Source organism: Phyllobates terribilis, unplaced genomic scaffold, assembly GCF_046119375.1.
Source record: "Phyllobates terribilis strain yellow unplaced genomic scaffold, ASM4611937v1 Scaffold_1__5_contigs__length_1240528914, whole genome shotgun sequence".
Classification (NCBI taxonomy): domain Eukaryota; kingdom Metazoa; phylum Chordata; class Amphibia; order Anura; family Dendrobatidae; genus Phyllobates; species Phyllobates terribilis.
The window spans coordinates 376,208,447-376,233,956 of NW_027362761.1; the positions used below are offsets into that span (position 1 = coordinate 376,208,447).

The following is a 25,510-nucleotide window of genomic DNA, read 5'->3' on the forward strand; positions in this document are numbered from 1 at the left end:
CGCGGATGGCACCTGAGTGACTCACTCCGGCTATAATTGGTAAATTCCTCACTTCCAATCCCATGACTCGGAGCCACCCGCACACTGATGCAGAGATGAGTAACCAGGCTGAGCGCGGCGAGCGCGGGGTTAATCCGCCCCATCCCGGCACGAAGTACGCGCAGCCCGGCGAAGACAGCGCGGGAGGACAGCCCGGCTTACCTGAGGGGGGCGAGGGAGCAACTCGGAAACAAACTCCGGGGTCCAACTCCAGCGCTGTCAGGAGAAGTGCGGGGCGGGAGAGAGGCACCTGTCAAAGTGAGTTGGGGAGAAAGTGCTGGCAGGATGCGGGGGGCGTCCTCGTCAGTGCACGCGGGCATGGGAGGGACTCCTGTCACAGGGAGTAGGGGCAGGATCCCACGCGAGACTCTTCCCGCTCGTCTCCAGCTTCTTGCAGCTTGCCGTGTCTTTCACTTCTGTCAGTGCTCCGCGCAGCACTCACGCGCACCTTTCTGACCCCTCACGGCCCCCATCCCTCCTTAGGGAGAGTTTACTGATAAAGAGAAAAAAAAAAAAAATGGAACCTCCAGCGCTCGGAGAGTCGTCTCTGAAGGCAGAAGAAGCCGAGCGCAGAAAATCCGTGCGCTGCTCACCCGCTAACAATCCAAGCCTGCGCGCTCGATTGATCTGGTCGCTCAGAATAGGGAAGTGCGTGCTTCTTATGTTATTACATTTTGGGAGACCACGTGAGGCCGCAGGCTCCGCCCCGTTCAGTGACATTCTCAAGTCTGAACGCTATTTTTAGCCAGTTGGTTATTTGTTAACCCTGTGGCTGCCGGAGTAAGCGTGCGATACTTTGTAATAAAACGTGTGAGGTGACGCGTGTGCTGTGTGTACGGTACCGGTATCACTGATCGTGCACAGCACAGTGAGAGTGTCGTATCCTCGGAACGTGGGAACTTGTGAGCAGCAGACGAGCGGGGCACATACGATACTTGTAATTACAGAGCTGCTCTGGCTGTGGGGGCGGCGGATGAGAAAGTGGGTCACGTAATAAAGGCAGAATCGTCCTGATTTCTACTCCTGACATGTGTCATCCCTCTGCTCTACCGCCCCCTGCCTGTCAGATAGGAAACTGCGCACTGTTAATAATAGCCGCTTCATAAAAGATGCATCATCCTGTACTGACTCATTACCAGCAAGAAGCCGCATCAGCTGCTCAGGGGTTACCAGATTAAAGGCTCAGACACACGACTAAAAATCAGAGGTGGCATTAATGGAGGCAGGCGCCGCGTCCTCACATGGTGGTACATACGGCGCAGTCTGGCGGATGCTGGGATGTAACTATGGTGGGGGTAGGGGTTACAGTCACCCCCAGGCCCTGGTGCCAAGGGGCCAACGTCAACAGATCCAAACTATTTGGCCACGGCCCCATTATCAGTATTTGGTCAGTATTTTTTCTCAGGAGTTGGAGCCAAAACCAGGTGAGGAACAATCAGAGAAAAGGTATAATAGAAACAAGTCACCAATTCTGCATTTATCACCCACTCCTGGTTTTGGCTCCCACTACTGAGAAAAAATACTCATAGTGGGGCCGTGGCCTTAGGGCTCATTCTGACGTCTGTGCCAATCGATCTGAGCACGGGCCGCTAAAGCACGGACCGGCCATGGCTCTCCCTAGCGTCACAGCTTCATGTATTTCTATGCAGAGGTCACGCCCTGCTCAGTCTATGCGTTGTGATCGAGATCGGACCGATGGTCGCGGATGTCTGGAAGAGCCCTTAAAGAGGACCTGACAGCAGGTGGAAAGTGGCCACTGTCTGCTCAGATTTTATTACCGCTGCTCCTTAGTATTACTTTTTTTTACTTTTTTAAATCCGCTATGCGGTTCCAGAGATATGGTGCTTTTACTTAGGGCTCATTTTTATGGTCTTACAAGGGGGTGTTGCTCACAGGGTAATAATGCAGAGCAGCCTAAAGACACGTCCCCAATAATCCTGGGAGTAATGCCCCCTGGATAAAGACCATAACCACTAGCACTGAACAGAAAGGCCCATGTCTCTGGAACAGTATGGCGAATTTAGAGAAAAAAAACGGAAGAGAGCAGCAGAATTAACATGAGAGCAAAAACTGGGCACTTTGGCCTGGCAACAGGTCCTCTTTAAAGACCTGTGATGGGGGCTCCGTTGGGGTATGTGCACACCACATCTATTAAACGCCAGTGTCACCACATCATTTTTGAAGTGGAAGATGCTGTTTCCCCTAAGTGTCAATACTGTTGTCTTTCAATTTTTTTTTTTTATATTGCGTATATTATAGTGGCGGCTTTTAAGCAGAAGCCACCCGAAGAATGGACAAGTCACTTCTTTCAGCCGCTTACAAAAGACAGAACGTGTGCTCAAGCCTTTTTGACATTGTTGTGTTTATGTTTGTTCTTTTTGATCTTGTTACTTCTTATTCAGGTGGGTTCCAGGAGCAATCTGCCTGAGACAGATGTGGTGTGCACATAACCTTAGACACTGCATTGGGGCCTTGAAGGTCCAAGTCCCCCCACTCAGTATTGTGTGCAGTTTGTTGCAGTCCATGTTAGACATCCTATTTCTCAACACTGTGTTCCCTTGCAGAGGACCTCTCCGCTGTGGATTGTCTGCAGAGTACAGTCTGCAGGGGACCTCTCCGATGTGAATTCTCTGCAGAGTACAGTCTGCAGGGGACCTGTCCACTGTGGATTCTCTGCAGAGTACAGTCTGCTGGGGACCTGTCCACTGTGGATTCTCTGCAGAGTACAGTCTGCAGGGATCTCTCCGCTGTGGATTGTCTGCAGAGTACAATCTGCAGGGGACCTCTCCGATGTGGATTTTCTGCAGAGTACAGTCTGCAGGGGTCCTCTCCGCTGTGGATTCTCTGCAGAGTACAGTCTGCAGGGACCTCTCCGATGAGAATTCTCTGCAGAGTACAGTCTGCAGGTGACCTGTCCACTGTGGATTCTCTGCAGAGTACAGTCTGCAGGGATCTCTCCGCTGTGGATTGTCTGCAGAGTACAGTCTGCAGGAACCTCTCCGCTGTGGATTGCCTGCAGAGTACAGTCTGCAGGAGAAAAATAAATTTGGTGAGTCCCAAGAATAATTAAAATCCTCAATTTATTAGAAAATAATTAAAAGATCATACAGGTTGGGGATACATCTCAACGCGTTTCTGGCAAAAGCCCTTATTCACTGAGATACAGATTCCTTATGATACATGGTATAAAAACAAATGGTGACCAACCATTGATCAATAAACACATATGTTAGCAATCAATCACATTTGAGAATAATCAGCATAATCACAAGGCTAAATCTAAGAAAGCCAGAGAAAAAGAGAGAAAAAAAAAAATCTAATATAGATAAAGGGTATCATTCCTATAGTTCATGCCATTGGGGTATTTTGTATCCAGTTTAATAATCCAAAATAACTCTCTTAGGAGGAGTTTTTTCCTCCAATCCCCTCCTCTAATAGGAATATCCACTTTTTCTAACCCATAGAAAGAAAAATTATTTAATTCCCCTTTATGTCTCTCTACAAACTGTTTGCAAGCTCCTGAATAGGATGCATTTTTATTTTTGATGTTGGTGACATGTTCTGCCATCCTTTTCTTTAATTTGCATATTGTGCAGCCAATGTATTTAATTTTACATTCTTTGCAAAATATGCAATACACAACATAGTTAGTATTGCAATTAATAAATCTTTTTATATCATTGGCTGCATCAATTTTTTGAGTTTGCAATGTGGATTCTCTGCAGAGTACAGTCTGCAGGGACCTCTCCGATGTGGATTCTCTGCAGAGTACAGTCTGCAGGGACCTCTCCGATGTGGATTCTCTGCAGAGTACAGTCTGCAGGGACCTCTCCGATGTGGATTCTCTGCAGAGTACAGTCTGCAGTGACCTCTCCGATGTGGATTCTCTGCTGAGTACAGTCTGCAGGGGACCTGTCCACTGTGGATTCTCTGCAGAGTACAGTCTGCAGTGACCTCTCCGATGTGGATTCTCTGCTGAGTACAGTCTGCAGAGAATATAATTAGCAGAGGGTAAAACAATGTCTCTTTATTATAACCTTAATTAAAACAGCTTAGTGCTGGACAATACTGTGCACAAAGCACATAAAAGACACACACAGTGTACTAAATGGAAAAATACAAATGCTAGGTCAGCCTAGATGGGACTGACTTAACTAGCATGAGTGGTATTTATTGCATATAATGGAATCCCCAGCAAAGGTGGTCATGAAAGACATTAATAATGTGGAAGTCATGTGACATGTAACCACCATAAATTTAAAGACACAGTACACACAGACAGACGCACTATATACTTCCACCGGTCGAAAACCAAATGATAATCAGAGTATGATGATGGGTAGTGGTTAGGCAATATCATATACCACTAGAACCATACAAAATTATCATATCCATATGTACCAAGAACAAACCAGTGCACATTGAAGGCCACCAGGTCACTGAATAGCAACAATATATCTATGTTAGTGGGTACAGCCACGTCTTATAATATACTGTACATCCACATAACTACTAGAATTGCGAAAAAATAGGCAGGAGACACCCATAGCTTAGTGGAAAGAAATATCTACTTATCTTCCCTATATTGTTAGCAGTGCTCCAGCTGCAAAGGTGGGCTCCCGACGCGTTTCTCCTTTTATCATCAGGCAAGTGCATAGCCCATTCATATCCCAAAGTTCTACGCCATCACAGAGGTACAGATGCTGATAAAAATTATGCCTGTGTCTTTTATAGGTGCCGCACGCTGACCACCGGCGTGCGGCATGCTTCCGGGTTGTCATGTGTCAGCTGGGTGACGCACATCCTGCCAAATGTGTAATAACATCCAGTCCTTGTACCGCATTGTGGAACGCATGGTTCTGCGCAAGCGTGAGCACGGATCCCATAGTCCTCTCGTGTGCACGCGTACCTGCTCAGATCAAAAGCGACTATATCGCTAGCGCTAGCCATGAAAACAGCTCCAACCATATACATAGACCGCATAAGGACAAACAGCCTTATAGGGCAGTACTAATGCATATATACATGATCATATCCGGGATGGGCCTGTTATAATATGGGCCTATTATAATGATCATATGCCACGGGAAAGAGGTCAGTGCCTGGACACGGTAGATAGACATCCAACGTTAGGGACCATAAAAAAAGAGAAAAACAGAAAAAAACAGAGAAACTAGGGAGGTCATCCCCACCGGATACCAAGAGAGTATAATTCAAAATACATAACTTTGAAATAAAAAACAAATATTAAGGGTCCCTGAGCTCGCATGACACAACTTAAAGTGACACAACAGTTGGAAACTGACATAGTGAGGGGTGAGTTAGGGAGGGACAAGAGAGGAACTTCTGTTAGTCCTAAAAACTAGGCCCTCTCTGGAAAATGATACCTACCTAACGTGGAGGTTGGCACCCTAAGGTGACTGCGCAGATGGCGCTCCCACTCCTCGGCGGCTGTCCCTCACTGATTAGGTCTCTATGCTGACCCTGTTATAAGAAAGAGGTGAAAGAAAGTTGTTCATTGAGGCCGTAAGGCTGCATAGTTCTCAACCAAAAAATCCATTTGCACTCCTTCTGTAGGATCCTTTGATCCCAATTTCCACCTCTGACTGGAAATTGCCTACAAATTGTTACGCACACGCCCGGACTGACTGGCGTGAGCGTGGTTAGTGATCCCACTGGACCATGAACCGAGGAGTGCCTGGAGGGGCGTGACTAAGTATCAACTCGGTCCGACCAAGGTCGCACGGTGGCTCAGTCGACTCCGTGAACCAGGGAGGAACCAAGCAGAGGGACCAGGTGCTACTCCAGGTCAGACCCCAGTCACAGCTGTTGACCCACACCGGGGAATGCAGGAACGGGCAGGCACAGCTGGTATGCAGACAGGTGTGTACTGGCCGGCACGGCTGGTATGCAGACAGGCGGGTACTGGCAGGCACGGCTGGTATGCAGACAGGCGGGTACTGGCAGGCACGGCTGGTATGCAGACAGGCGGGTACGGGCAGGTACGGCTGGTATGCAGACTGGCAGATACTGGCAGGTAGGAGCGCAGGCTGGATAGGAACCAGTACAGACTTGGATACAGGAACAGAGCCGCGGGTGCGGTGGACTAGCAGAGCTGAACCGCAGGCACGGAGGACAAGCGGAGCAATTGAAACCGCAGGTGCGGTGGACAAGCGGAGCAGAGTGAAACCGCAGGTGCAGTGGACAAGCAGAACAGAGCAAAACCGCAGGTGCGGTGGACAAGCAGAGCAGAGCGAGACCGCAGGTGCCGTGGACAAGCAGAGCAGAGCGAGACCGCAGGTGCGGTGGACAAGCAGAGCAGAGCGAAACCGCAGGTGCGGTGGACAAGCAGAGCAGAGCGAAACCGCAGGTGTGGTGCACAAGCAGAGCGAAACCGCAGGTGCGGTGGACAAGCAGAGCAGAGCGAAACTGCAGGTGCGGTGGACAAGCAGAGCAGAGCAAAACCGCATGTGCGGTGGACAAGCAGAGCAGAGCAAAACCGCAGGTGCGGTGGACAAGCGAGGCAGAACAGAGCAGAGGGAAACTGCAGAGCAGAAGGTGCAGGCAGACAGGACAGGGCTCTGTTAACATGGAACAGACTGGGAAACACAGGAAGATAGAACACAGGAGGTAGATACGGAGGGAGGGAAACGGGACAAGCAGAACCAGATACACACAAGGTACTTACTATGAAGTAGCGAGTGGACACAAAACTCACAAACAGAAGTACAGAGACAACGTGTTGGAGTTAGGTGCAGGTTCAGACACTGCAGGAAAAGGGCAGGTACAGACATAGAGACAAACAGGTAACGGGCTAGGACACAGTTCAGACAGGAACTGAACCCGGAACAAGATACAGGAACGAGCCTGGGAACTCAGCCCCCAGGGTGGCGGAAACAGACTAGAAGTCACAGATACAGGTACGGGCCTGGGTATACAGCCCCCAGGGTGGCAGAACAGACTAGAAGTCACAGACACAGGTAACAGGCCTGGGTATACAGCCTCCAGGGTGGCGGAAACAAACAAGATACAGGACAGGACCTGGCAACTCAGTTGCACAGAACGCACTGAAAGAAAGTGTTGCTCAGGCACCTCCTACTGGGTTTAAGTATCCAGTGACTCACAACAATAGGCTGGGGACGCATTAGGAGTGCGCACACAGAAACTAAAAGAATCAGGCAGTAACTGCGCCGCCGCCCTAAGCTATCAGACAAGAGACATGCACACAGCAGGTACTGGAGCAAAGTGTGCAGCCTGGACTGATAGGTAAGATGGCGGTCTTGCATGGTGGGTGGTGGTAAGCCATGCCAGCACGCCGCCAGGGATGTTACAGTACCCTCCCCCCTTTACGCCCCCTCTTCTTCAAGCCTGCAAGGATTTTCTGCAGAGAATTTGGAGGCCGATCCTTCTCTTCAAGAAGATTACCTCTTCTGTCCACTAGAGGGAACGAAACTTGGTGACTAGGATGCTTCCTCCCATCGAGCCATCCTCAGCAACAGATGAAGTGAGTGAAGTACCAGGAACAGGACACAGGAAAGTCTCTCTCCATTTGTTAATATCGGGTAGCACCCCAAAGGATTCACGGGACAACTGGAGATCCTCCACCGGGTTGTAGGGGTGCAGAGACTCTTGGGTAACCACCGCCTTGACGTACACTTTGCCAAGCTTACTGGATGAAGTGGGTGAAGTACCAGGTACAGGGTGCAGAAAAGTCTCTCTCCATTTGTTATCAGGTAGCACCCCGGATGATTCAGGAGACAACTGGAAGTCCTCTGCCTGGTTGGAGGGGTGCAGAGACTTGGAGGTAGCCACCGCCTTGATGGACTTATTGCCAGATTTATTAGAGATGGAGGATCCTTGCTTAGGGACCAACTTCAGTCTGGTTTCTGAGATGACACGTCTGCGAGGCGGGGCGGTACCTGAAGCCAGATCATTGGTACAATCGTCGAGACTGTGTGGGGACAATGCCTCCGCTTCCCTTCCTTCGGAGACTTCAGCGCACAGCGAGTCAGCGACTAGCAGATCTGGTGAAGAAGAAGAAGAAGACACTGCTGGCTGTCCTGAAGATATGGGGACTGGACACCCCTTGTACCTCAGCAGTCCCCCAGGAAACACCATGCAGGATCTCCAGACCTGAGCGGGCACTAGATCTCTCGGCTCTGGACGACCTGTGGGTAAACCAGACAGCACCTGGAATGTGAACTTCTTCATGTGCAATGCTCCAATCTGGAGCTTAATTTGTACAGACATACAGTATTTTGACTGTTTCTGAATAGGGCTCGTCCTTCCGCTGACAATGCCCAAACTGGATTCTAGAGTTGTCGGACGGGAATCAGACACCGACTCTTCAAGGCTTTAAGTCCGAAACTTCCGGTTAATCCGAGGCCTTCACTAGCCACGGAGACAGTCATGGTCATCTGTGGAGAGGAAACACTAACACCAAGGGCAGCCTCTCCTACAGGCCTAATCTCTTGGATTCTCCAACCTTCACTGAACAAAGACCGTCAGGGTGTCCCAAACAACCGCAGCGGGACCGCAATCCGATTTTGTGACTGAGTTCCGGCCTCTGCTTTGCCTGACGAACATGGTCAACCTTCATGGATTCTATGCGGATAGCTGCCTCTACAGGCTGGGGAACAGGAGGTCTTTGGGAGGACAGAACCTGGCGTGACGGTTTACCTTGTACATCTGGACTGCCTCTTGAAGTTGGGAGGAGAAGTATTCTGTGGAGCATTGTCATCCTGTGTGGATTCTGTGTGGGCAGCAGCCTCTTCTGGCTGGGAAACTGGTGGGCTACCTAAACGCATCACCCATTGGGACTGCTCCAGGATATTGGGAAGGGAAGCTTTAGCAGAAGCTTCAGGGTTAGGGTCATCGAAGACCATTAGAAAGGCCACCAGGAAGGCCTGCAGGTCAGAGACCATAGGATCCCATGCTTCCCATAGGGGGGTGATCCAATTCAAGGCATCACCCGCTAGGTAGGACATCAGAAATGCTACTTTAACCTGATCAGTGGGAAAATAGTGAGCATAGAATTTGTAATGCAGCATGCATTGCTCCACAAATGCTCGGCTTTGTTTTGGATCCCCACAGTACCGTGGTGGATCTGCAGGAACGAGTGCTGATAGTTCCATTTGGGCTGGTGTGTAAATCGCCTGGACTTCAACTTGAGAAAACATTTTTTCCTTGGTGCACGTATTCGCCAGACAAGGATTCAAATGTCTCCGAGAGCGAAGGGCCGTGGGGCTCAACGGGGACCATGGCCTGAGCAAACTGTTACGCACACGCCCGGACTGACTGGCGTGAGCGTGGTTAGTGATCCCACTGGCCCATGAACCGAGGAGTGCCTGGAGGGGCGTGACTAAGTATCAACTCGGACAAGCAGAGCAGAGCAAAACTGCAGGTGCGGTGGACAAGCAGAGCAGAGCAAAACCGCATGTGCGGTGGACAAGCGAGGCAGAACAGAGCAGAGCAAAACCGCAGAGCAGAAGGTGATCCAAATAGGAACAGGGATGGCCCGTTTACATCACTTAAGAATAAGAGCAAAAATATGCCTCCGCAATCAGGAGACCCTGGGTCCATAGATGTTTTTCTTAACTTGGTCACCAGGGACCTTATGGATTTATCCCAGTCTAAGTTCATGGGTAAACACAATCTCACAAAACAGGAGATGTATTGTTTCTGTAACCTCGAGAATGATCGCACTATTACGATAAAACCATCTGACAAGGGCGGTAATATCGTTGTCATGGATTCCTTGTCCTATAAGGAGACATGCATGACCCTGCTTGGAGGTCGTACCAGCTATGAGGTAGCAGCAGGAAATCCAACGATTGGTCTTTTGAAGGAACTTAAGCGTCTCGTTGAAGAGGGAGTGCAGAATGGTGTTATTGACAGGAAGGAGAGAGATTTTCTTTGTCCCACACACCCGACAATGGCCACTTTTTATTGTCTCCCTAAGGTGCACAAGGGATTGGACCCCCTTAAGGGCAGACCTATTGTTGCAGGTACTAACAGTTTAACACAGAATATGGGTATTTATTTGGACCAGATACGAAAACCTTTTGTTGGGTCCTTGAGCTCGCATGTCTGCGACACCACAGATTTATTGCGCAAATTGGATGGTATTTGCCCGGAACCTGATATGATTCTATGTAGCATAGATGTGGAGGCACTGTATACATCGATTCCACATGATATGGGCCTCAGGGCTGTGGATCACTACCTGAGCATGAGAGGCTGCCAGTTCACCAGACATAACAGGTTTATCCTACAATCCTTGTAGTTCTGTCTGAAGAACAATTTCTTTCTATTTGACAAGTACTTCCACAAGCTCAGGGGCACGGCGACGGGGTGCCCCTGTGCCCAGTCCTATGCTAATTTGCTCCTGGGCTTGTGGGAGGAAACAAGGGTTTTCAGCGAGCCACCGGTTCCCCTCTGCGAATGGGTGGTCATCTGGTTACGTTATATTGATGACATCTTCGTTGTGTGGAGGGGACCTGAGGCCCTTTTCAGTGAATTTGTTGTACAACTCAACACTAACAACATGGGCTTACGCTTTACGCATGAATGTAATAGTGCTGTCGTACCATTTCTTGATGTTTGCATCCGTAAAGGGGAAAATGGTGAATTGATTACGAGCAATTACCGGAAACCCATGGCCACTAATTCCTTACTAAGATGGGAGAGTGGACATCCAGGCAGAAACTGTTCTGACATTGGCACGTTTAAAATACAAGTTGATGATTTATGCGAACGGTTTACCGAGAGGGGGTACCCTCAAAAAATCCTAACTGAGGCCTATAGGAATTCCATAAAAAAAGAATGCAGGGATCTACTTATTCCCAAGGTCAATAACAAGGAGTCTGACATAACCTGTTTTATTACTACCTACTCCAACGGAGCTAACGGGGTTAGAGAGATCCTTAAGCGCCACTGGCCAGTGTTGCTAATGGATGCAGACATCAAAGATGTGGTTGGCCCCCTTCCACAGGTCACCTATCGCAGGGGGAGATCCCTAAAGGATAGATGGGTGCCCAGCCAAGTTGGGTGTTGAAACTTTTTTGCACAAGTCTCTTTGGGTATTAATTTCTTGAAATGCATCTCTTATGTAATTTTTCAAATCACTGACACTTTTTGGTTTTCGACTATAAACGTTGTCCTTGAGTATTCCCCAAAAGAAAAAATCCATTAGGGTCAAGTCTGGTGAACGTGCCGGCCAATCATGTGGGCCTCTACGGCCAATCCATTTATTAGGAAATGTTTCATCAAGATACTCGTGGACTACTCTTGAATAATGTGGAGGGGCCCTATCTTGTTGGAAATAAAGGTCATTTGAATTAGGCTGTTGCTGTAACTGGGGAACAACTTGATTCATTAGAATTTCGAGATACTTATCTGCTGTGACTGTTCCATCAAAAAATATTGGTCCTAAAACACCAAAACTTGAAATACCACCCCAAACATTGACACCAGGCTCATTTAGTTGTTGCTCTAATGTTAAATGCATGTTCTCATTATACCAGTAAATACAATTATGTCTGTTAATATGGCCGGATAATTTGAAAGAAGCTTCATCACTCCATATAATGTTACCTAAAATTACTGGATTTTCTTCAATTTCGTTAAGCATAATCTTACTAAATTACAGCCGCCTGTCTGGATCATCCTCCAATAAACCATGAATTAGACGTGGACGATAAGCTTTCCACCCAATAGATTTCAGGATTCGCATGATAGAAGCTCGTGAAATTCCCAATTCCAAAGAGGCTCTTCTGGTGGACTTTTTTGGACTCTGAACAAATGTTTCAGCAACAAGTTGTTTATTATCTTCTGTATAGACTGTTTTGGGTCGACCAGTTTTTGGAGCATTAAGGATTGAGCCCGTGGCATTGAATTTGTCACGAATGCGGTAAATGGTTTGTCTCTTTGGGGCTTGAGTACCAAATGTTTCAACCCCATTTGCTCTAACGGTTTCAGCATTTTGAGATTTCCAATACTCTGTTAAAATCCATTTTCTTTGATCTGTATTTAAATTATTTGCCATTATGTGTTATCTGAATTATCTGAAAAGAAAACAGATTTGGGGGAGATCTATCTGTGAAAACTAGATCTGTGAAACTGGCTCTGTTGCCTTAGCAACCAATCAGATTCCACCTTTCATTTTCCAAAGAGTCTGTCAGGCATGAAAAGTGGAATCTGATTGGTTGCTAAGGGCAACTGAGCCAGTCTCACTTTACACCATGTTTGATAAATCTCCCCCTTCATAACCTTATTACACTTTCTGTCCACCTACTTTTGGACAACCCTGTATATACAGTCTGCAGGGACCTCTCCGCTGTGGATTCTCAGGAGAGGACCTCTCCGCTGTGGATTCTCTGCAGAGGACCTCTCCGCTGTGGATTCTCAGCAGAGGACCTCTCCGCTGTGGATTCTCAGCAGAGGACCTCTCCGCTGTGGATTCTCAGCAGAGGACCTCTCCGCTGTGGATTCTCAGCAGAGGACCTCTCCGCTGTGGATTCTCAGCAGAGGACCTCTCCGCTGTGGATTCTCAGCAGAGGACCTCTCTGCTGTGGATTCTCTGCAGAGGACCTCTCTGCTGTGGATTCTCTGCAGAGGACCTCTCCGCTGTGGATTCTCTGCAGAGCACAGTCTGCAAGGACCTCTCCGCTGTGGATTCCCTGCAGAAGACCTCTCTGCTGTGGATTCTCTGCAGAGGACCTCTCTGCTGTGGATTCTCTGCAGAGGACCTCTCCGCTGTGGATTCTCTGCAGAGCACAGTCTGCAAGGACCTCTCCGCTGTGGATTCCCTGCAGAGTACAGTCTGCGGGGGACCTCTCTGCTGTGGATTCTCTGCAGAGTACAGTCTGCTGGGGACCTCTCCGCTGTGGATTCTCTGCAGAAGACCTCTCCGCTGTGGATTCTCTGCAGAGTACAGTCTGCAGGGGACCTCTCCGCTGTGGATTCTCTGCAGGGGACCTCTCTGCTGTGGATTCTCTGCAGAGTACAGTCTGCAGAGGACCTCTCCGCTGTGGATTCTCTGCAGAGTACAGTCTGCAGAGGACCTCTCCGCTGTGGATTCTCTGCAGAGTTCAGTCTGCAGGGGACCTCTCCGCTGTGGATTCTCTGCAGAGTACAGTCTGCAGAGGACCTCTCCGCTGTGGATTCTCTGCAGAGTTCAGTCTGCAGGGGACCTCTCCGCTGTGGATTCTCTGCAGAGTACAGTCTGCAGAGGACATCTCCGCTGTAGATTTTCTGCAGAGTGCCGTCTGCAGGGGACCTCTCCGCTGTGGATTCCCTGCAGAGTTCAGGGATTTTTTATTTGACAAAATCTCATCCACAATTTCTGTACTTTATATGCTGCGGATTTGCCGCCTGCAAATCTGTGTCAGAAAATTTGCAGGGTATCAGTTCCATGTGGAAAATTCTATCTAGTGTATTTGTAACACAAGCAGTGCAACTTAAGGGCTCCTGCACACTACAGTACTATACCCCCATACCAGCTCTATATTATACAGATCTATAACACATCTCCTACAGGAGGGTCTGAGGCCCTGATGCACCTCCCGAGTGCCTCAGATTTCACCGACAGAGCTATAAAAATCTGACAGAATAATACAAAATCCAAAGATGGATTATGGAGGTCTTGTTCCCTAAAAGTCCTTTATATGTGAAAATTTATTTTAGCATGATAAAAACACAGCAATATTACAACAAAACGTTTCGGTCATGATGACCTTCTTCAGTTAGCTGTAGAAGATAAAGAACAATGTAAGATCTTGTCGGGAAATATAATTCATTACAAACAATAATAATAAAGACAAAAATAGCTTACAAAAATGATAGTAGTAATCTCGAATACAATGGGTGATTAGAGAAAAAAATATAGTGCCCAGAGGGCATATTCGATAAATGAACACAGTAATATGATAATAAAAGGAAGAAAAAAGGAAGAAACAAGGGAAAAAAAGGAGGAAAAAAATATTTTTAATAAAGTGTGTGAGACCAGGAGAAAGAGCAAGTAAATATGACATCACAGGTACTGTAAAAGGTGAATATCAAAAGAGAGTGAATATTGTACACAGTACAGGATAGGGAGGACAGGATACAAAAAGGGGAGGAAAGAAACACAGAGGAGGGATGAGGCGAAAAGAATGGGAAAAAAAAGGAAAAAGCGAGCAGCTATACAGGAATATGTGGAGGAAATACTAGAGGAGACACAGTGGAGAGTATAAACATACCAAATAGAACTGCTGGTGTAGGTAGAGGGATAGGGTCCCAAACGGGCTGCCTGTGGATGAGGGGATAGGATGAGGCAAATAAGTATATAGGGCGACATAGATTATGACCAGCATATCCAGTAGTGGTGGGAAGGTTACCTTAGAGGAGCGTGCGTTGGCTCCAGTTGCGCATCGCGGTGTCCACCGCTCGATGTGAGACCAGAGTGATAGAGGGGGCGTATATAGGGGGAGAGGCTGATGAGTGAGCCAATGGAAGCGCAGGTACAAAAACAGGTGACCGCGCAAGACCGGAAGTGGCAAGTCGCGTGACCGGAAGTGACGGACACCGGTCATGTGAGCGTTCCAGGAGGCGAGGCTTGCGTTCCACAATGTTAAGTATAGCCAGAGGGAGCGATAGTATCTCCTAAGGTTATGATGGAGGGGAGGGGCATGAGAAGAGGGGAGGGGAGGACCGTAGAGTAAGAGGAGCATCTGTAAGAAGGGCACAAAAAAGCAGGTCACAAAACACTGAATGAACAGTATGGCATAGTAATACAGACACATGAAAGTACCGATAATAAAGACATTATAATGCTGTATCCTACAAGAGAGACACAATGGTTATGACATTTGGTAATGGTATTTGTAAATTAGCAACATAACAAAGGTAAAATGCGGTCAGTGGGCCGCAATGGGTGCAAGAGATAACTAACAGGTAAGTATGCACCATAAACGGTATAATAGAGAAGGCTGTTGAAAAAGGGGGCTAGAGTGTGTGGCAGGTATACACACGGGTGGGTACTAATAACGGTATCAACTAAATGACAGAAGGTCGTACTCCCTGTTGAGGCCCCTAGGATGAAGGGAATCGAGGGTGTGGATCCAAAGTTCTATTTGGTATGTTTATACTCTCCACTGTGTCTCCTCTAGTATTTCCTCCACATATTCCTGTATAGCTGCTCGCTTTTTCCTTTTTTTTCCCATTCTTTTCGCCTCATCCCTCCTCTGTGTTTCTTTCCGCCCCTTTTTGTATCCTGTCCTCCCTATCCTGTACTGTGTACAATATTCACTCTCTTTTGATATTCACATTTTACAGTACCTGTGATATCATATTTACTTGCTCTTTCTCCTGGTCTCACACACTTTTTATTAAAAAAAAAATTTTCCTCCTTTTTTTCCCTTTGTTTCTTCCTTTTTTCTTCCTTTTATTATCATATTACTGTGTTCATTTATCGAATATGCCCTCTGGGCACTATATTTTTTTCTCTAATCACCCATTGTATTCGAGATTACTACTATCATTTTTGTAAGCTATTTTTGTCTTTATTATTATTGTTTGTAATGAATTATATTTCCCGACAAGATCTTACATTGTTCTTTATCTTCTACAGCCAACTGAAGAAGGTCATCATGACCGAAACGTTTTGTTGTAATATTGCTGTGTGTTTATCATGCTAAAATAAATTTTCACATATAAAGGACGTTTTGAGTGCCGAGGTTTCTTGAACTATGTCCTAAAGGGTTCGGCCCCTGCTCGAGCACCTACAAAGGGAGTGCAGTGATATTTATTTTCACTACCTGTACCGGTCCATTTGCACCCCTTGGGGACATGTCCTCATCCACTTTTTCTTACAATGTGGAGGAAACCAATTCCATTTTGGCTCGCACTTGCATATCCAGTGATTTCCTAAGGATTCCAGCGGGCGAAACAAGAGGACGGAATCTGGAGAAGGATCGTTGCCATCTGATTAACCTTGAACTCCATTGCACAACTCTAACCGAATACCTGAAAGCACAAAGGATTCCGAGGGGCCTGAGGGTGCCACTCAGACCCACCTTGTTCTCCGAGCTTCCAGAATACAATGACAAATTTGAACAGATCCTGAACAAATGCTCTTTCGACCTTATGGTGCTGACGGTCGATTTCCTGCACAAAGCTATCATATCCACCAAGGAGCTTATCACCAACACAGAAGCACAGCTGGCCGCTTCCCTGAAACCTGAAGAGTGGATGGACCTGAAAACCAAGATCCAAGTGAATCTTGACCAACATAAGAGGGACACTGAGGCCAGGAAAAGGGCCAAGTTCCATCGAGACACAGAGGACTACGAGGCCAATAGGGTCTACCGCTGGCAAGAACGACGTACATCTGGGAATAATCCACCCAGATTTAATCAACCCCCTTCAGACGCCTCATCCTCCGGCTCAGAGTCAGAAAGGAGAACCCGCTTTACTAATCCCTCTCATTTTTTAGGTCAACAGCGGAGGTACCGCCAAGGAAGAAAACGAGGAGGGGAGGCCAACACCGGAGACACAACGGACTCGTACAGGGTAACGAGGTCTCAGACGCGCCCAACCTGGTGGTAAATATTTCCTCTAAGACTTTAAACATGGCACAACTATCGGTCCTACAAAAAGGACTCTCTTTCTGTCCAACATTGAGGTATAATACCTTCAAGTTGGACATGGAATTACAGCGCTTCTACCACTCCCTTAGACTCAAGGTCCATTTTGACCAAACCCCTCCCCCTCCCGATATGACAACTGTTATGTTCTGCTACCAAAGCTAAGGAAAGAGAGGAGATCTGTCCCTACTATAAGACTCAGCTGAATCCCTACGATGTAACAGGGAACCTGATCCTGCGATCAGACCTGCTAAAGTCCTAATCTAGTCTGTACGGAGACCTATAGATTTGGGGAGGGAATCCCTACAAGTACTAAGGACTGGGAGGAATATGGGACACCTCCTAACAGAAATAGCAGCAGACAGACGAACAAACAAAATAGATAGAACCTAGAGGTCCGTAGACCAAGCAAACTAACAGAGTTAGATACAGAGCACAGGCTAGCTAGAAAGTAGATATACAATGAAGTCCAGCAAAGCCAGAAGGGCGGAGCAGGATTAAATAGGCCAAGAAGGTCATGTGACCAGCAAAGGAAAAAAAACCTAACAGCAAGGTTCTAACAGTACCCCCCCTTCTAAGAGGATCCTCCGGATCCCCTAGGACCAGGCTTATCAGGAAATCTCCTGTGAAACGCTCTGATAAGTCTGGACGCGGAAACATCATCTGACCTCACCCAAGAGTTATCCTCGGGTCCGAAACCTTTCCAGGCCACAAGATACTGCAAACTACCTCTATACCGTCTAGAGTCAAGGATGCGAGAAATTTCATATTCCCCGTCCTCCACCACCGGAGGAACAGAGGCAGAGGCGTCACCATCCGACACAACAGCTTTTTTTAACAGAGAGACATGAAAGACCGGATTAATTCTCCAGGAGGTAGGAACCTCCAACCTAACAGCAGATTGGTTGACAACCTGAAGCACCTTAAAGGGCCCTACAAACTTGGGACCCAATTTCTTAGAAGGAATCCTCAACCGCAGATTCCTAGAGGACAACCAAACCATGTCACCAACAGCGAACAAAACCTCCTGTCGTTTCCTATCAAAGTAGTCTTTAGATTTTCTGTTGGCCTCCTGAAGATTACCACGCACATCCGTCCAAACTCTTTCCAAATCACCGGAAAAATTCTCCTCCTCAGGCACGGCAGATCCCAACTTGGAGAACGACCCAAACGACGGATGTCTCCCAGAACAACAAAAAAAAGGCGAACAACCAGCAGAAGAAGATGTATGATTGTTCAGAGCAAATTCGGCAAGTGGCAGAAACTCAGACCACCCCTCTTGATTGTCTGCCACAAAACAACGCAAGAACTGCTCAACATCCTGGTTTTTCCTTTCTGTCTGGCCATTAGATTCAGGATGATATCCGGACGAAAACGACAAATGAATTCCCAACCTGTCACAAAAGGCACGCCAAAAACGAGCCACGAACTGAGGACCCCTATCAGAAACAATGTCAGTAGGAACGCCATGAAGTCTGACAATTTCCTTGACAAAGGCCTTAGCGAGAGTTTTAGCGCAGGGCAGTTTGACGAAGGGAACCAAGTGACACATCTTGCTAAAACGGTCCACGACCACCCAGATGACAGTAAAACCCTCAGAGGGGGGAAGGTCAGTTATAAAGTCCATAGCCAAATGTGTCCAAGGAGCACTGGGGACCTCCAAAGGACAAAGCAACCCCGCAGCAGGAGTATGTGAGGACTTAGATCTAGCACATATAGTACATTGGCGCACCCACTTAATGACTTCCTTCTGCCATCCAGGCCACCAAAAACTGCGACCCACCAGTCTCTTGGTCTCAGAGATTCCGGGATGACCTGCCAACCGAGATTCGTGACACTCAACAAACAAATCTCTCCTAAAGGTCCCAGGCACAAACAACCTCCCATGAGGAGTGTTAGATGGGGCATTCTCCTGAGCTTTAAGAATCTCATCTTCCAAAACGGAGTCTAAAGCAGCTATCACAACACCTTCTTGTAAAATGTTTTCCTCTTTCTCAGCACCGACTATGGGAGAAAAACTGCGAGACAAGGCATCCGCCTTAACATTCTTAGTACCAGGGATGTAAGTAACGGAGAAATTAAACCGCGAGAAAAACAGTGCCCACCTAGCCTGACGGGCATTCAGGCGCTTGGCAGCGTCAAGATATATCAGATTTTTATGATCCGTAAGAACCTGAACGGGAAATTCCGCACCTTCCAAGAAGTGGCGCCAGTGTTCAAATGCGAGTTTAATAGCCAATAATTCCCGATTACCAATATCGTAATTCAATTCAGTCTCCGAAAATTTTTTTGAAAAAAATGCACAGGGATGTAATCCATCCCCGTTATCCTGAGACAATACTGCGCCAACCCCCACAGAGGAAGCATCAACCTCAACCAAAAACGGCCTAGTAACATCAGGCTGCATAAGGATGGGAGCAGAGGTGAACCTCTCCTTGAGATACACAAAAGCTTCAATGGCCTCAGAAGACCACTGAACCGCATCAGCACCTTTCCTGGTGAGATCAGTCAGAGGTTTGACAATACTAGAAAAATTTTTTATGAATTTTCTATAGTAATTGGCGAAACCCAAAAACCTCTGTATTGATTTCAAACCAATAGGCCTAGGCCATTCCTGCACAGCCTGAACCTTAACCGGATCCATCTCAAAACCTTTGCTGGAGATAATGTAGCCCAAAAAACTAATTCTCTGTACAGCGAACTCACATTTCTCCAGCTTAGCAAAAAGCGAATTGTCCATTAATAACTGTAATACCTCACGCACGCTCCGCCAATGAGACTCCAGATCTGGCGAATAAATCAAAATGTCATCCAAATACACAACCACATTTTTACCGATCAAAGGTCTAAGGATGTCATTAATCAGATTCTGAAAAAATGCAGGAGCATTAGTAAGACCAAAAGGCATAACCAGATTCTCAAAATGACCCACAGGAGTGTTAAAAGCAGTCTTCCATTCATCACCCTCCTTCATGCGCAACAGATTGTATGCCCCCTTAAGGTCAATTTTAGAGAACCACTTGGCCCCCAATAACTGGTTAAACAGATCAGGAATCAATGGCAGTGGGTAAGGATTGCGTACCGTAATTTTGTTAATCTCACGAAAATCCAGACAAGGACGTAAACCGCCGTCCTTTTTTTTTACAAAAAAAAATCCAACCGCCACAGGAGACTTAGAGGGCCTAATGTGACCAGCGGCCAAACTTGTCTGTATGTATTCCTCCAAAGCCTTCCTCTCAGGAATAGTAAGGTTAAATAAACGACTTTTAGGAAGAGTCGCTCCAGGGACAAATTCAATAGAACAATCATAGTCTCTATGGGGAGGCAAAACCTGCGATTCTTTCTCAGAAAAAACTCTCCAAAAATCCTGAATAGGAACAGGCAATTCTCCCCTATCCAAAGCTGCAATACGCCCGTTACAACACTTGTCATAACATTTATGGCTCCAGGATTTAATTTCACTGGTAGACCAATCCAGTACAGGATTGTGAAATTTTAACCAGGGCAAACCCAATATTACTGGAGAAGGCAAGTTATTCAACACTACCAAATCCAATTTCTCATGGTGAACACCATTAATAGTGAGAGGAAATTCACTGACCTTGAGAGTAATATTCTTCAAAGGGGAGCCATCCACAGAAACCACAGCAATGGGGGATGATAAAGGTTCAGGTTTTAAATTGAGTTTTTCCACGAATCCCCCATCAATAACATTCAGTGTAGACCCGCAATCAACAAACACCCGAAATTCCATTAATTTTTCCTGAGCAATCGTGGAAGCAGCTAAAAATATACCCTTGGAATTTAAACAGGCAATACGGGCGTGACTGACCATTTTTTTTTCTTTCTTCATACGAAGCTCACAGCCTTTAATCAAATGACCAGATTTTCCACAATAGAAACACAAGCCTTCTGAAAAACGACGGTGTTTTTCTTGAGAGCGAGGTACCACCGATCCAATCTCCATCGGTTCACCACTGTTAGTACACACATTATCATAACCAGAAACTGACATAGCAGAGGATTTGCTCTCATTAACCCTAGCACGCAGTCTTCTGTCCACCCGTATAGCTAATTGCATAGCCTGTTGCAAATCCTCAGGTGTAGGATAAGCAATTAGCAGGTCTTTAACCTTTTCACTGAGCCCAGCAAGAAATAGACTTTTCAGAGCAGAATCGTTCCACCCTGTTTGAGTGGACCAACGACGAAAATGTGTACAATATTTTTCCATATTGCCTGATCCTTGTTTTAAACGTCTCAACTCAGTCTCAGCTGATGCCACACGGTCAGGATCATCATATAATAGTCCTAAAGCAGAAAAAAAACTATCCACTGATCTGAAGCATGTATCACTAGGTTGCAAAGAAAAGGCCCACTCCTGAGGCTCTTTGCGCAAAAGTGACATTATGAACCCTACGCGCTGGGATTCATCCCCAGAGGACTTGGGTCTCAAACGAAAATACAATAAGCAAGCATTTTTAAATGAAAAAAATTCTCGATGTTCACCAAAAAATAAATCCGGCAAACATACCTTAGGCTCCAAGAAATATGCTCCAGGACAGTTACTCACGTGCTGACGGAGCTCGGCCACTTCCAGAGAGAGTCCCTGCAGGTGTTTAGCCAAATCCTGAACCGACACCATGATGGAACAAAAAAAAATCTTTCCTAAGAGAATTTACAGGCTGGACTTACTGTTATGTTCTGCTACCAAAGCTAAGGAAAGAGAGGAGATCTGTCCCTACTATAAGACTCAGCTGAATCCCTACGATGTAACAGGGAACCTGATCCTGCGATCAGACCTGCTAAAGTCCTAATCTAGTCTGTACGGAGACCTATAGATTTGGGGAGGGAATCCCTACAAGTACTAAGGACTGGGAGGAATATGGGACACCTCCTAACAGAAATAGCAGCAGACAGACGAACAAACAAAATAGATAGAACCTAGAGGTCCGTAGACCAAGCAAACTAACAGAGTTAGATACAGAGCACAGGCTAGCTAGAAAGTAGATATACAATGAAGTCCAGCAAAGCCAGAAGGGCGGAGCAGGATTAAATAGGCCAAGAAGGTCATGTGACCAGCAAAGGAAAAAAAACCTAACAGCAAGGTTCTAACAACAACCCCAGTATCTGATAACGTGGCTATCACGGCCAAGAGACTTGGTCTTTACACAAAGAGCACATATAGACCTCCTCACGGTTCCCACGCCCTGGAGACCTTTATAGGCTTCGTCGATACAGCCTTTAAAGAACTACGATCCAAGGTCGACCGAGGGTCGCTACATCATGAACCTAACTTATCTGCCCTTGATCAACAAGCTCTCCGCAGTCTGAAAGACTATCATGATCTGATCATCAAACCTGCGGACAAAGGCAGAGCAATTGTGGTCATGGACAAGGCCCAATATATCAGAGAAGTGGATCGCCAACTTAGCGATACCACAACTTATCGGGAACTATCCCGTGATCCCACATCTGAATTCAGAGACCTGATACACAGCACCATTGACCGCCACCTCTTGGCCGGGACCATAGACAACAAAACAGCTGAATACCTTACTAAAACTAACCCTATCACTCCGGTCTTTTACATCTTACCCAAGATACACAAGAGTCTCACGGAACCCCCAGGCCGTCCCATCGTAGCCTCTACTGATTCACTATTCTCCCCATTATCCATTTTCGTTGAAAAAATGTTGACACCACTCACACAGAGGAGCCCATCATTTTTACTCGACACTGGTGCCTTCCTCAAAATGATATCAGACCATAGACAAGTCCCTGTCTCTGCCCTGCTGGTTTCTCTCGACGTTAAGAATTTGTACACATCTATCCCACATGATCGAGGCATTCACACAGCAAGGTCTCTACTCATACAAGCCGAGACGGATCCAAGGGTTGTTGACCTGGTTGTTGACCTACTATCTATCATACTCCAGAAAAACTACTTTCTCTTCCAGGATAAGTTTTTCCTGCAGACAAAAGGCACCGCTATGGGCTCGAATGTTGCCCCCCCTTATGCTAACAGCTACATGGCGGCATTCGAAGACCTCATTGTATACACCCATCCTCTCTTCCAGACACACTGTGTCGTCTGGAAGAGATATATCGATGACATTTTCTGCATTTGGGACGGCCCGGTGTCCACCCTCGAGTCTTTCTTCATTGACTTGAATTCAGCATGGCCTGATTTGAACTTCACGGTCCCACATGATCAGCACAAGGTCAGTTTCCTGGATACTCTTGTCAATAAGGACGACAATGGCATATTATCCACTGATCTATACTCCAAACCTACTGATCGTAACAATCTACTGCACTATACCAGCAATCATCCAATACACATCAAGAGATCCATCCCTAAGTCACAATTTAAAAGGGTTGAACGTATCGTATCTAATCCCACCGTACGCCATTCCAGACTTCAGGACATGAACCAGAAATTCAGAAGGAGAGGCTACCCCTCTTCCTTTCTTCAACCCACAGACGATACACCACGGGCACATCGTGACAACTCAGGACGTATTCCCTTTGTACATACGTTTCACCCCTTTGCATACATATTACATAAAACCATCCGCAAACATTGGGGCATTTTAAGCACTGGCTATCCATCCATTTCCAATTTTCAGAAACCTTTCATGCCCTGCTTCAAACGAGCCCCCAATTTAAGAGATTCCCTCGTTAGAGCGGACATCGGCACCAACAGATCCCGACCAACTCAGTGCTTTCTCCAACATCCCAAAACAGGTACCTTCCCCTGCCTCCAATGTAGGCAATGCAACAACGTCACCAAAGGCAACTTGATCTACCATCCCCACACGGGCAAGAAATTCAACATCAATGGATACTATACCTGCGACAGTGCCTATGTCGTCTACCTGATCAAATGCCCGTGTGGACTCCTCTACGTAGGAGAAACCACACAACCCATTCGAGATAGAATCTCAAAACACAAATCAGGTGCAAAAATCTACTTCTACCTATCCCCCACCATTTCATCTCCTCAGGACACAGTGTCTCCCAATTAAAATTTCAAGTTCTCGAACAAATAGCACCACCACGCCGTGGCGGTGATAGGATCCGCCTCCTCAAACAAAGAGAGGCTTTTTGGATCCACACCCTCGATTCCCTTCACCCTAGGAGCCTCAACAGGGAGTACGACCTTCTGTCATTTAGTTGATACCGTTATTAGTACCCACCCGTGTGTATACCTGCCACACACTCTAGCCCCCTTTTTCAACAGCCTTCTCTATTATACCGTTTATGGTGCATACTTACCTGTTAGTTATCTCTTGCACCCATTGCGGCCCACTGACCGCATTTTACCTTTGTTATGTTGCTAATTTACAAATACCATTACCAAATGTCATAACCATTGTGTCTCTCTTGTAGGATACAGCATTATAATGTCTTTATTATCGGTACTTTCATGTGTCTGTATTACTATGCCATACTGTTCATTCAGTGTTTTGTGACCTGCTTCTTTGTGCCCTTCTTACAGATGCTCCTCTTACTCTACGGTCCTCCCCTCCCCTCTTCTCATGCCCCTCCCCTCCATCATAACCTTAGGAGATACTATCGCTCCCTCTGGCTATACTTAACATTGTGGAATGCAAGCCTCGCCTCCTGGAACGCTCACATGACCGGTGTCCGTCACTTCCGGTCACGCGACTTGCCACTTCCGGTCTCGCGCGGTCACCTGTTTTTGTACCTGCGCTTCCATTGGCTCACTCATCAGCCTCTCCCCCTATATACGCCCCCTCTATCACTCTGGTCTCACATCGAGCGGTGGACACCGCGATGCGCAACTGGAGCCAACGCACGCTCCTCTAAGGTAACCTTCCCACCACTACTGGATATGCTGGTCATAATCTATGTCGCCCTATATACTTATTTGCCTCATCCTATCCCCTCATCCACAGGCAGCCCGTTTGGGACCCTATCCCTCTACCTACACCAGCAGTTCTATTTGGTATGTTTATACTCTCCACTGTGTCTCCTCTAGTATTTCCTCCACATATTCCTGTATAGCTGCTCGCTTTTTCCCTTTTTTTTCCCATTCTTTTCGCCTCATCCCTCCTCTGTGTTTCTTTCCTCCCTTTTTTGTATCCTGTCCTCCCTATCCTGTACTGTGTACAATATTCACTCTCTTTTGATATTCACCTTTTACAGTACCTGTGATATCATATTTACTTGCTCTTTCTCGTGGTCTCACACACTTTTTATTAAAAAAAAAATTTTCCTCCTTTTTTTCCCTTTGTTTCTTCCTTTTTTCTTCCTTTTATTATCATATTACTGTGTTCATTTATCGAATATGCCCTCTGGGCACTATATTTTTTTCTCTAATCAACCATTGTATTCGAGATTACTACTATCATTTTTGTAAGCTATTTTTGTCTTTATTATTATTGTTTGTAATGAATTATATTTCCCGACAAGATCTTACATTGTTCTTTATCTTCTACAGCCAACTGAAGAAGGTCATCATGACCGAAACGTTTTCTTGTAATATTGCTGTGTGTTTATCATGCTAAAATAAATTTTCACATATAAAGGACGTTTTGAGTGCCGAGGTTTCTTGAACTATGTCCTAAAGGGTTCGGCCCCTGCTCGAGCACCTACAAAGGGAGTGCAGTGATATTTATTTTCACTACTTGTTCCCTAAAAGGACTGCTGCTAATGGAAACTATCGCTATAATGCAGAAACGTATGAAACCTCCAAACTACAGTGGCATGTAAAAGTGTGGGCACCCCTGGTCAAAATTACTGTTATTGTGAACAGTTAAGCAAGTTGAAGATGAAATGATCTCTAAAAGGGATAAAGTTAAAGATTACACATTTCCTTT

General features: G+C 46.5%; 1 protein-coding gene and 1 long non-coding RNA gene across 4 annotated transcripts in view; one reads left to right on the forward strand and one right to left on the reverse strand.

Moving 5' to 3' along the window:
* Positions 1-584, reverse strand: part of TAOK3 (TAO kinase 3) — a 203,266-nt gene extending 202,682 nt beyond the window's left edge. Inside the window, exon 1 of one of the 3 annotated variants that reach the window (XM_073676389.1) lies at positions 202-584. The gene's annotated coding sequence lies outside the window, so the exon portion shown is untranslated. The remainder of the gene's footprint in view (positions 1-201) is intronic. The other 2 variants (XM_073676394.1, XM_073676393.1) reach the window with 2 other exon arrangements.
* LOC141263713 (uncharacterized) lies at positions 7-24,628 on the forward strand. Its single transcript, XR_012319802.1, has 4 exons — positions 7-297; positions 16,514-16,622; positions 24,166-24,498; positions 24,587-24,628. It is a non-coding gene; the product is annotated as an uncharacterized lncRNA (long non-coding RNA).
* The last annotated feature ends 882 nt before the right edge of the window (positions 24,629-25,510 follow it).